The following is a 9,131-nucleotide window of genomic DNA, read 5'->3' on the forward strand; positions in this document are numbered from 1 at the left end:
GTTTAGGGTGTGACTATACCATCACAAATGCACGCGATCTTTTTATTTGTAGGTAAATTGGGATCGAACACATGATCCTATGAGAACTTAAAAGTTTTATCTTCAGTGGCCTTGTAGATTTGTGGTACAAGTAGTCAATTGGGAGGATATAAACATTTGTTTTACCTAGAATTAACCTTGCAGAATAGTGATATGTAGGGGCCGTTTGGATACGCAGATTTTAGAATTCGGGATTCTTCAAAATTGTAGCTAAGAGATAAGAGAAGAAGCGGCTTGTTTTTTACTCGTTTTTGACTTCTCACGCTTCTTTCTGAGAACAAGAGAGTAGCATATCCTCGCATTTTTCTAGGTTTTAGAAATCTCAGGATGCAGGAGAGATTTCTAAATCCTAGCTTTCTTACTTAAAATCCAAGAAACGCTACCACGACAGAGGCAGCAGCTTAATCATGAACCATCTTTTTCACTGTTTTCAAACTAAAATCCTGGATTCTAAAATCTGCATATCCAAACGACTCCGTAGTGTTTGGTTGCCAACCTCGTAGAGTAGTGGGAGGGGGTGTCATTACCAGTATAGAGAGAAGGCAAAATTCTACGTTTTTGAGAAATTTGGCTTGGAAGGTAAAAGGGACAGGTGCTACGTCACCGAACATGAAATAACTACCTATGAAACTCGTCTACTAGTCTCCTAGATTTGGAAAAGTGCTGATTTTCAAGAACGGGAATCTTATGATATGTTGGGAATGTCTTATGAACAATCATCACCAGTGATTTAGATGTTAAATTGGCAGCCAAACAAGAGATTTTGCTAATGTGGCACCATAGTTAGCAAGACGTGATTTGGCAAAAAAAAATGGGACTGCAATAATTCGAGTTTAATATGGTACTGTTAAAAAAATGTAGTAAAAAAAGGGAAACACAAAAAATTGAGTGTAGAATTTTGTCATTTGCAAAATATGGTGGGGTAAAATTGGAAAGTTGGCCAAAAAAACGTGTTTAAAACGTTTAGAACGCATTTTAAATGTGTTTAAAACGTTTGCCTAAAACTTTTATTCATTGTAAAAGTTTTAAACGGCACAACAATAAAATGCGTTTTTTTTTTTTTCAAAAAAAAAAAAAAACCGAAATGCCCCTTAAAACAGAGTTTTGCTAACTATGTGTGGCACGCAAAATGCAAAGCTAAACCCCAGAGTAGGCTCCCTCCTTGTTCGTTTTAGCTTCTGCTTCATGCAGGCTCCCCTTCTCCCCAAAGCAATCTTAGGATCCTCTCTTGGATTCCTTGGGTCTCCAGGGTATTAGGTTTTGGTTTTGTTTTGGGGTTGATCCCCTTGCTGCTGTCTATTAAGCCCTTATTTGCTTTGGTTGAGTGGTTTTTTGGCTTCATTTTCCTCTTGTTTTGGTTCATCTTTTGGGCCTTTTCTGTTTTGTTGTTCCCCCTCCATATGTTGCTCTTTTTGTTGCATCTTTTTCTCTATATTAAGATATATATCAGGTAGGGGTCTGCCTAACCCCAGCTTACCCATAAAAAAAAAAAAACCCCAGAACTATCCTGGTCTGTAGCTCAACGGTTGAGACCATGTATCTCAATCTTGAGGTCATAGGTTTGATCCCACCTACTTACCAAATAAAATAAAAGTTGGGGTCAGTTTATGACAAGGAACACTATTGGTGGGAGAACATGGCACAGGTAATACTATGCATAAAGTCACTTTTACCATCAATGGTAAAAGGCAAAATTTTGGTCCTACAAGGGAGCATAGTGGGGTATGTATGGGGAGATCATGACCATTGGTCTTGTAGATCATCCTGAGGTGACCCACTTGGTCTTGGTCTTGGTCCCGGTCCCATCCCAAACAGGCATCTCATGCGTAAGACAACTGACTACAAAAAATCAACGGTTTAGCTAGTCTTGGCAGGCTTGATCCATAAGGGCCTTCAAGATCCCATTACACAAACAAGGCAAAGGTGGGGCCCAATGACTGTCTATTCAGGAGGACTGTAAAAGTGGCTTTCTTATAACGTTTGGAGGAGACCATGACTACAAAAATCAACGGTTTAGCTATTCCTGGCAGAACCCTAAGGGGCCATTTGGATGCACGGATTTTAGAATCCGGGATTTCTTCAAAATTGTAGCTAAGAGACAAGAGAAGAAGCAGACCAGCCGTTGTTTTTACCTTCTCTCCTTTATTTATGACAGCAAGAGAGTAGCATATCCTCCCATATTTCTAGGTTTTAGAAATCTCAGGTTGCAGGAGAGATTTTTAAAACCTTAATTTCTCACTTAAAATTCAAGAAACCCTCTTTTATACTGTTTTCAAACTAAAAACCTGGATTCTAAAATCCGCGTATCCAAACGGCCCCTGATACATGGATTTTAGAATCCGGGTTTTAGTTTAAAAACAGTGTAAAACTTGATCAAGCTGTTGTATGCTGTCTTGACAGCGTTTCTTGGATTTTAAATAAGAAATCCAGGTTTTAGAAATCTCTCCCGCAGACTGAGATATCTAAATCCTAGAAACGTGGGACGATTTGCTGCTCTCTTGCTATCGGAAAGAATGGAGAGAAATCAGAAAACGACGGCCAGTCTCTTTCTTCTCTCAGTCTCCCATCTACAATTTTAAAGAAATCAAGGATTCTAAAATCCGTGTATCCAAATGGCCCCTAAACAATGTTGATGGGTCAAGAGCCTAGATCATCTCATCAGGGCGTTCTCAACACCATTTGGGTCACGTAAATCGGCAAAGGTGGCCCCCAATGAGTGCCTTTAGGAAAATGTCTAAAAGTGACTTTCTTTTTATGGATTTGGTATTGTTGGCGACCACTTGTTCAAATGTTATAAACCATTGATGTAATTAGATTTTAGATGTGGTTAGATTGCAAATACATAGATAAATTGAACCCAGTCCAATTGAATTATACACTAAAGTAGTCTCTGATCAGGATTTTTTTTCTTTGAATCATCAGGATCATTCTAAGGGGGGTCCTTTTTTTAGGATGACCCCACGTCATACTCTTATCTGTTAAACAATCAGGCTCTGTTTGGATTTAGGGAAAAAGTCCTGGAAAATCTTTTCCTTAAACAGTGAGTTTTCCAGCATGTGGAAAACCCATTTTCTATGGCTTTTTTTTTTTCCAAAATTAAACATCTTCCATTGTTTCAAGGAAAATTGTAAACCTAGTAGAGCCCTAGAATTTTATTTCTATTGATTTTTTTTTTCCTAATTTTCTCTTCCTGTAGACCTAAACACCCCTCTAAACACTCAAAACAAGAGGAATTTCACAAATCAGATTTTGGCGGCCCCTCTTTCTCAAGATAGAATAACCTATGAAATTAATTAATTGAATAGCTAGAAGCCATCTATGAGGTGGCTCTTCTCTCCTGAGAAAGAGGGGCTGCGAAATCTGATTTGTAAAATCTCCTAGTCACTCCTATGCTTTCGCCGTCAGGCGTATTCCCGTTACCATTGAAACTGTGGTTAGCATTTCCAGATTTGGGAGTGTTAACGCCGGGGGTCGCAGGGCCTTCATTCTTTATAGGGTGAAGCCCGGAGACTTTAATGATTAGGAAATATAGGGTCTAGTAGGATACATCCAATAAAAGAGTATGTGTGGAGCACAATGAGACTAATAAGATGAATGGCTTGGATTTGCAATCCCCGTATGTACTTTGCATGATTGAAAAAAAAAAAGCATTTTTCCTATTATGCAGTGCCTTATGGGGAATAATATGGTTAGGGGTGGCAAAATTGGCCGAACCGAACCGAAACCGAGCCGAAACTGAACAAAAAATTCAGTTTCGGTTTGGTTTAACCAAACCGATTCGAATTTTGGTTTGGTTCGGTTTGGGGATCAAACCGAACCAAAACCGAATATTTCCAATGATTATGAGTAAGGGGGGGCAAAATTGGTGGAACCGAACTGAAAATTCGGTTTTGGTTCGGTTTCGGTTTGGTAAAACCAAACCATTCAAATTTCGGTTTGGTTCGGTTTGGGGGTTGAACCGAACTGAAACCGAACCATTGCCACCCCTAAATATGGTGCATGTTTGTGTCATTCAAGGTTGGTGAAGAGCAAGCAAAAGTACATGTGGGATCCCTTTTCAACTATCTAAATTGGGGAAGTGATATATTCACCTCCTTTTCTTCCCCGGCAATAATAGATGAAGAAATGATCTCTGCACCTTTTTTTCAACACTGTCACCTCTTCCATTTGTCGGACTCTAAAAGTAATTGCATTTGCGCCTCTGTTGTTCTATTGTTTGTTCTGAAAATATTCATGTTAGAATTTTTAAACAAAATAATAAAAAGATTTGAAAAGTCAAAGATGCTTTTTCTTTTTGTTTAAAAATATTTGGAGGGAAGATTCAAATTATGTTTCCCTCTCTTGTTTTAAAGCAAAAGACTTTTGCATATGTGGGGACTTGAACCCAAGACCTTGGTGAGTGTGCTTGTGGTGTGTTTTCAAAACCAAAAACGTTTATGTCTTTTAATGGTAATTAAAAGAGAAACATTTTTTGTCTTTTAATGGTGATTAAAAGAGAAACGTTTTTTGTCTTTTAATGGTGATTAAAAGAGGAACGTTTTGGTCTTTTAATGGTGATTAATTATCCTCCAACGGTCATATTCTCATCTATAAAAAGAAGAGAACAGCACCATTGAAGATATAGTTTTTTACAGAAAAACATCAAAGTTTCTGCTTGTCTTCTTCCTTTCCTCCGTTCTGATCTGAGCACAGTTTTACGGTGATTCTGGGTGGACCAGTCAGCGAGTGCACGTGGACTGGAGCCAACTTTGGCTGTTTTATCTTGGAGCATCGGTTCGCGGATCCCGGTTTGCACCGGTAGGGGGCAGATACGATTCTTAAGGAGAGTGACCAGTGGCACGACTCAGCCTTCTTCTTCTCGATCTGTTTTACAGAAACGTTTTCTACAAAAGCTAAGTACTGATTTATTTACATTTCTAATTTCTGGATTCAATCAAGCCATATATCAGACACTACTGGACAACATCTAATTTGTCCAACAATCTTAAGAATCGTATTTTTCAAATCTGATCATATGGCTTCTGATAATCCGAACCCAACTTCTGTTGATACCATCTCTATTGAGAATTCCAATCCAACGGTTGTTCGCACCTCTGTTGTGAACAGAATTCTCAACACCATTCCAGATTTTTTCAAGATCGAACGCCTTACTGGATTGAACTATAAAAGATGGAAACAACAGATCTTGTTTGCTCTACAACAAATTGGTGCCGCTTTTGTTCTTACACAATCAAAACCATCTGAAGATTCTGCTGATTTTGAAAACTGGAATAATGCTGATTATATTTGCAAAAACCCATCTCTTATTTGGTTTGGCAAATTAAAAGGTTGAGTACCTTATGACTCAATATTGTTATTGGCACCTAAACTAGTAGATTATATTTGTTTGGCTTTGATGATGGATTTTCTTATTGTATCTTTATACAATTGCCTCAACATGTTAAATTTCTGTTTTAAGAAATTTTATTGGTTTGTTGATAAAAGAAAAGGGAATTCATGGTTGATCATCATATGGGCTTGATATTTGGACCGTTTGTGGTGGCTCATAAAATCAGTAGCCTATGTTTTGATATCAACACCCATTTATCTAGTTAAATGTTTTGACACTCATTTGTTTTGGTAATGGTACATAGTTAAAAAAAAAAAATGATGCTTGTCAAGTGTTTGCTAAAATGCCTTTAAGAGATAAGCATGTCTTGTTGAATGCTTGTAAATGAATCTAATGGCAATATAAGTAATGATTTATTTTCAATGAGAAAAAATCCGCATTACTTGAATGGGAATGCTATATAGTTCATATACTATCAAAGTTTAAAGTTCTTGTTCTTGTTAAGGAACTTGATGTATTAGAAATGATGTTTTATATGTACTATGGCATGGGAACTCTAAGAGCCAAATTGGGTTTGGCATTACCCTAACTAGTTTATTCCATCTAAAGAAGAATTGATGAAATTCATCAATATAATACATGTTAAAATGTCATTCTAATTTTCTGTATTTTTTTTGAAAAATAAGTAGATTTTGCATATTGGAATAAAATTTGAACAATATATGCATTATGTGCCTATTATATACATATTCTGCAGGTTGTAGAAAGTAAGAAAACTTATATAAAGATTGGATAATTGAATGTAATTGCGTATGAGTATCGTATGGACATGACTCTAAATTCTTGAATGGGAGGCTAATCATAATTTTTGGAGTATGGCGGCTTAAAATGTAAATGCCATGTACTCACTTATGGTTTGTTGCTCGAAAGGTACATGTGTACATCAAATCGGGATGGGTAGTACCTGGTAACTCAGAATTAAGAGGTAATTGTTCAAATTGTGGGGGCCCTGTTGTTCAAGAAGGCTAGGTTGTGCTAATGGATCTCTAATTGAGAGAATCAAGGTATACCAGTGGGTACTTATTCACCCTTGGTGGTGGTGCGATTTCTTGGAAATCGGTTAAACAAACTTGTAGTACAAGTTCCACTATGGAAGCGGAATTTATAGCCTTAGCCCTAGCAGGAGCTGAAGCCGAATGGCTCAGGAATTTTATGGCAGATGTGCCTTTATGGCCAAGGCCAGTTCCCTCGGTGTTTCTATATAGTGACTGCCAAAAAATGCTATAGCCCAGGCCAAAAATAAGACCTATAATGGCAAAAGAAGGCATATTCGCCTAAGGCATAATTTGGTAAAGCAATACTTGAGTGATGGAACAATAGCACTCGACTTTGTAAGGTCGGAGAGGAATCTAGCAGATCCTCTGACAAAACCACAGATAAACAAGGTGGTTTATGAGACATCGCAAGGAATGGGGTTAAAGCTCGTGGCATGAATCATTAGTGATGGACACCCAACCAATGTGAAAGGAGATCCCTGAAATTTGGTTCAATGGGTACTAACAAGTCACCGGATGGTTTGTTAACACTATCACCCCCTACTCCTAGATGCAAAATGATGAAAGATAGTGTTCACTGCAAATGAGAGAGGATGAGTTATAGACTCTTAATCAGATCATAACCTGTATTGGGTGGTATGTTACTTGCAGTGCATACTTGATGACTGACCTAAGTGAATGTGGAGGTAAGGCCGCTTCCTATGAGAATTTAACGAGTAATTCTCTAGAACATTCATGAGAACCAAGAGGGGAACAAGGCCAAAATGTTCCAAAACTGTGAATGAATTACCAAGGAATCGAATGTAGAGTGTGGATAACAGGTTAGTCAGTTACACCCACGAGGAAAGGTTGAAGGAGTCTAACTCTACCCATACTCGGTAACGTAATCTGTTTATCCTAAATATCGGTTGAAGTCCAAAAGACACCGGTATGAATCCACTCTATTTTCTAATGTGCTTAGATACTTCCGTTTTCAATTTTCAACTGTATTTTGAATCTTGTGGGGGATTGTTAGAATTTTTAAACAAAATAATAAAAAGATTTGAAAAGTCAAAGATGCTTTTTCTTTTTGTTTAAAAAAATTTGGAGGGAAGATTCAAATTATGTTTCCTTCTCTTGTTTTAAAGCAAAAGACTTTTGCATATGTGGGGACTTGAACCCAAGACCTTGGTGAGTGTGCTTGTGGTGTGTTTTCAAAACCAAAACCGTTTTTGTCTTTTAATGGTAATTAAGAGAGAAACGTTTATGTCTTTTAATGGTAATTAAGAGAGAAACGTTTTTGTCTTTTAATGGTGATTAAAGAGAAACGTTTTTGTCTTTTAATGGTAATTAAAAGAGAAACGTTTTTGTCTTTTAATGGTGATTAAAAGAGAAACGTTTATGTCTTTTAATGGTAATTAAAAGAGAAACGTTTTTTGTCTTTTAATGGTGATTAAAAGAGAAACATTTTTTGTCTTTTAATGGTGATTAAAAGAGGAACGTTTTGGTCTTTTAATGGTGATTAATTATCCTCCAACGGTCATATTCTCATCTATAAAAAGAAGAGAACAGCACCATTGAAGATATAGTTTTTTACAGAAAAACATCAAAGTTTCTGCTTGTCTTCTTCCTTTCCTCCGTTCTGATCTGAGCACAGTTCTACGGTGATTCTGGGTGGACCAGTCAGCGAGTGCACGTGGACTGGAGCCAACTTTGGCTGTTTTATCTTGGAGCATCGGTTCGCGGATCCCGGTTTGCACCGGTAGGGGGTGGATACGATTCTTAAGGAGATTGACCAGTGGCACGACTCAGCCTTCTTCTTCTCGATCTGTTTTACAGAAACGTTTTCTACAAAAGCTAAGTACTGATTTATTTACATTTCTAATTTCTGGATTCAATCAAGCCATATATCAGACCCTACTGGACAACATCTAATTTGTCCAACAATTCATTTTTGCCCGCTGGTTTGTTTCCACATAAAATCAACATGAGGCTTTCCCTGTTTTCAAGAAAATGAAAATTGGTTTCAGATGCCCACACAACCATGTTTTGATAAATATGGTGTGTAAGATCTTATGTAGGCAATCATTGATCTAAGATCAACGGTCTAGATTGAAGCATGAGATTAAGAGGGAAATTTCTGGAGTTACCTACTGACCAAAGTGATCAGTAAAGGATATAAGGTTAATTAGTACATCTCATCTCTATTGAGACATGCATGATTAGTGTAGCCCAATCAACTATATCAAGTAGATATGGATAATGTAGTTGGTTAAATGTATTAAGCCAAATAGAGTTCTATTGTGGGTGAAACTCTAAGAGGTATTTTTCTATAAATAAGGAGTTGGTCTCTGCTGCCATCTATCCTGACTAAAGGAGATCTTCCCCATCAAAGATCAAGCAAACCAGAGAGACAATAGAGGATCCAGCCCGATCAATCACCGCTATGGCAGGTTGAGATAAGTTCTTAATCCCTTTTGTATTCTAGTTTATTTGCATGATTAGATCCTTAGATTTATAGATCTACATATCGGCATTAGATTTAAGGTTTATATGGTGAACTCACTTTGTTTAACACTGTTTAACAAGTTGTCAAAAAGGTTATTACAATTCCCAGAAGAATAATGATATGGCAACCGAATTGGAAGCCTGAGTATGGAACCGACAATTGCCTCGTAACATATTGTCCCTTTATCTTAGTTTCTTTCTATTTTTTGCTTTTCTTAAAA

Source organism: Tasmannia lanceolata, unplaced genomic scaffold, assembly GCF_043159265.1.
Source record: "Tasmannia lanceolata isolate RefF3 unplaced genomic scaffold, GAP_Taslan_0.1 ptg000037l, whole genome shotgun sequence".
Classification (NCBI taxonomy): domain Eukaryota; kingdom Viridiplantae; phylum Streptophyta; class Magnoliopsida; order Canellales; family Winteraceae; genus Tasmannia; species Tasmannia lanceolata.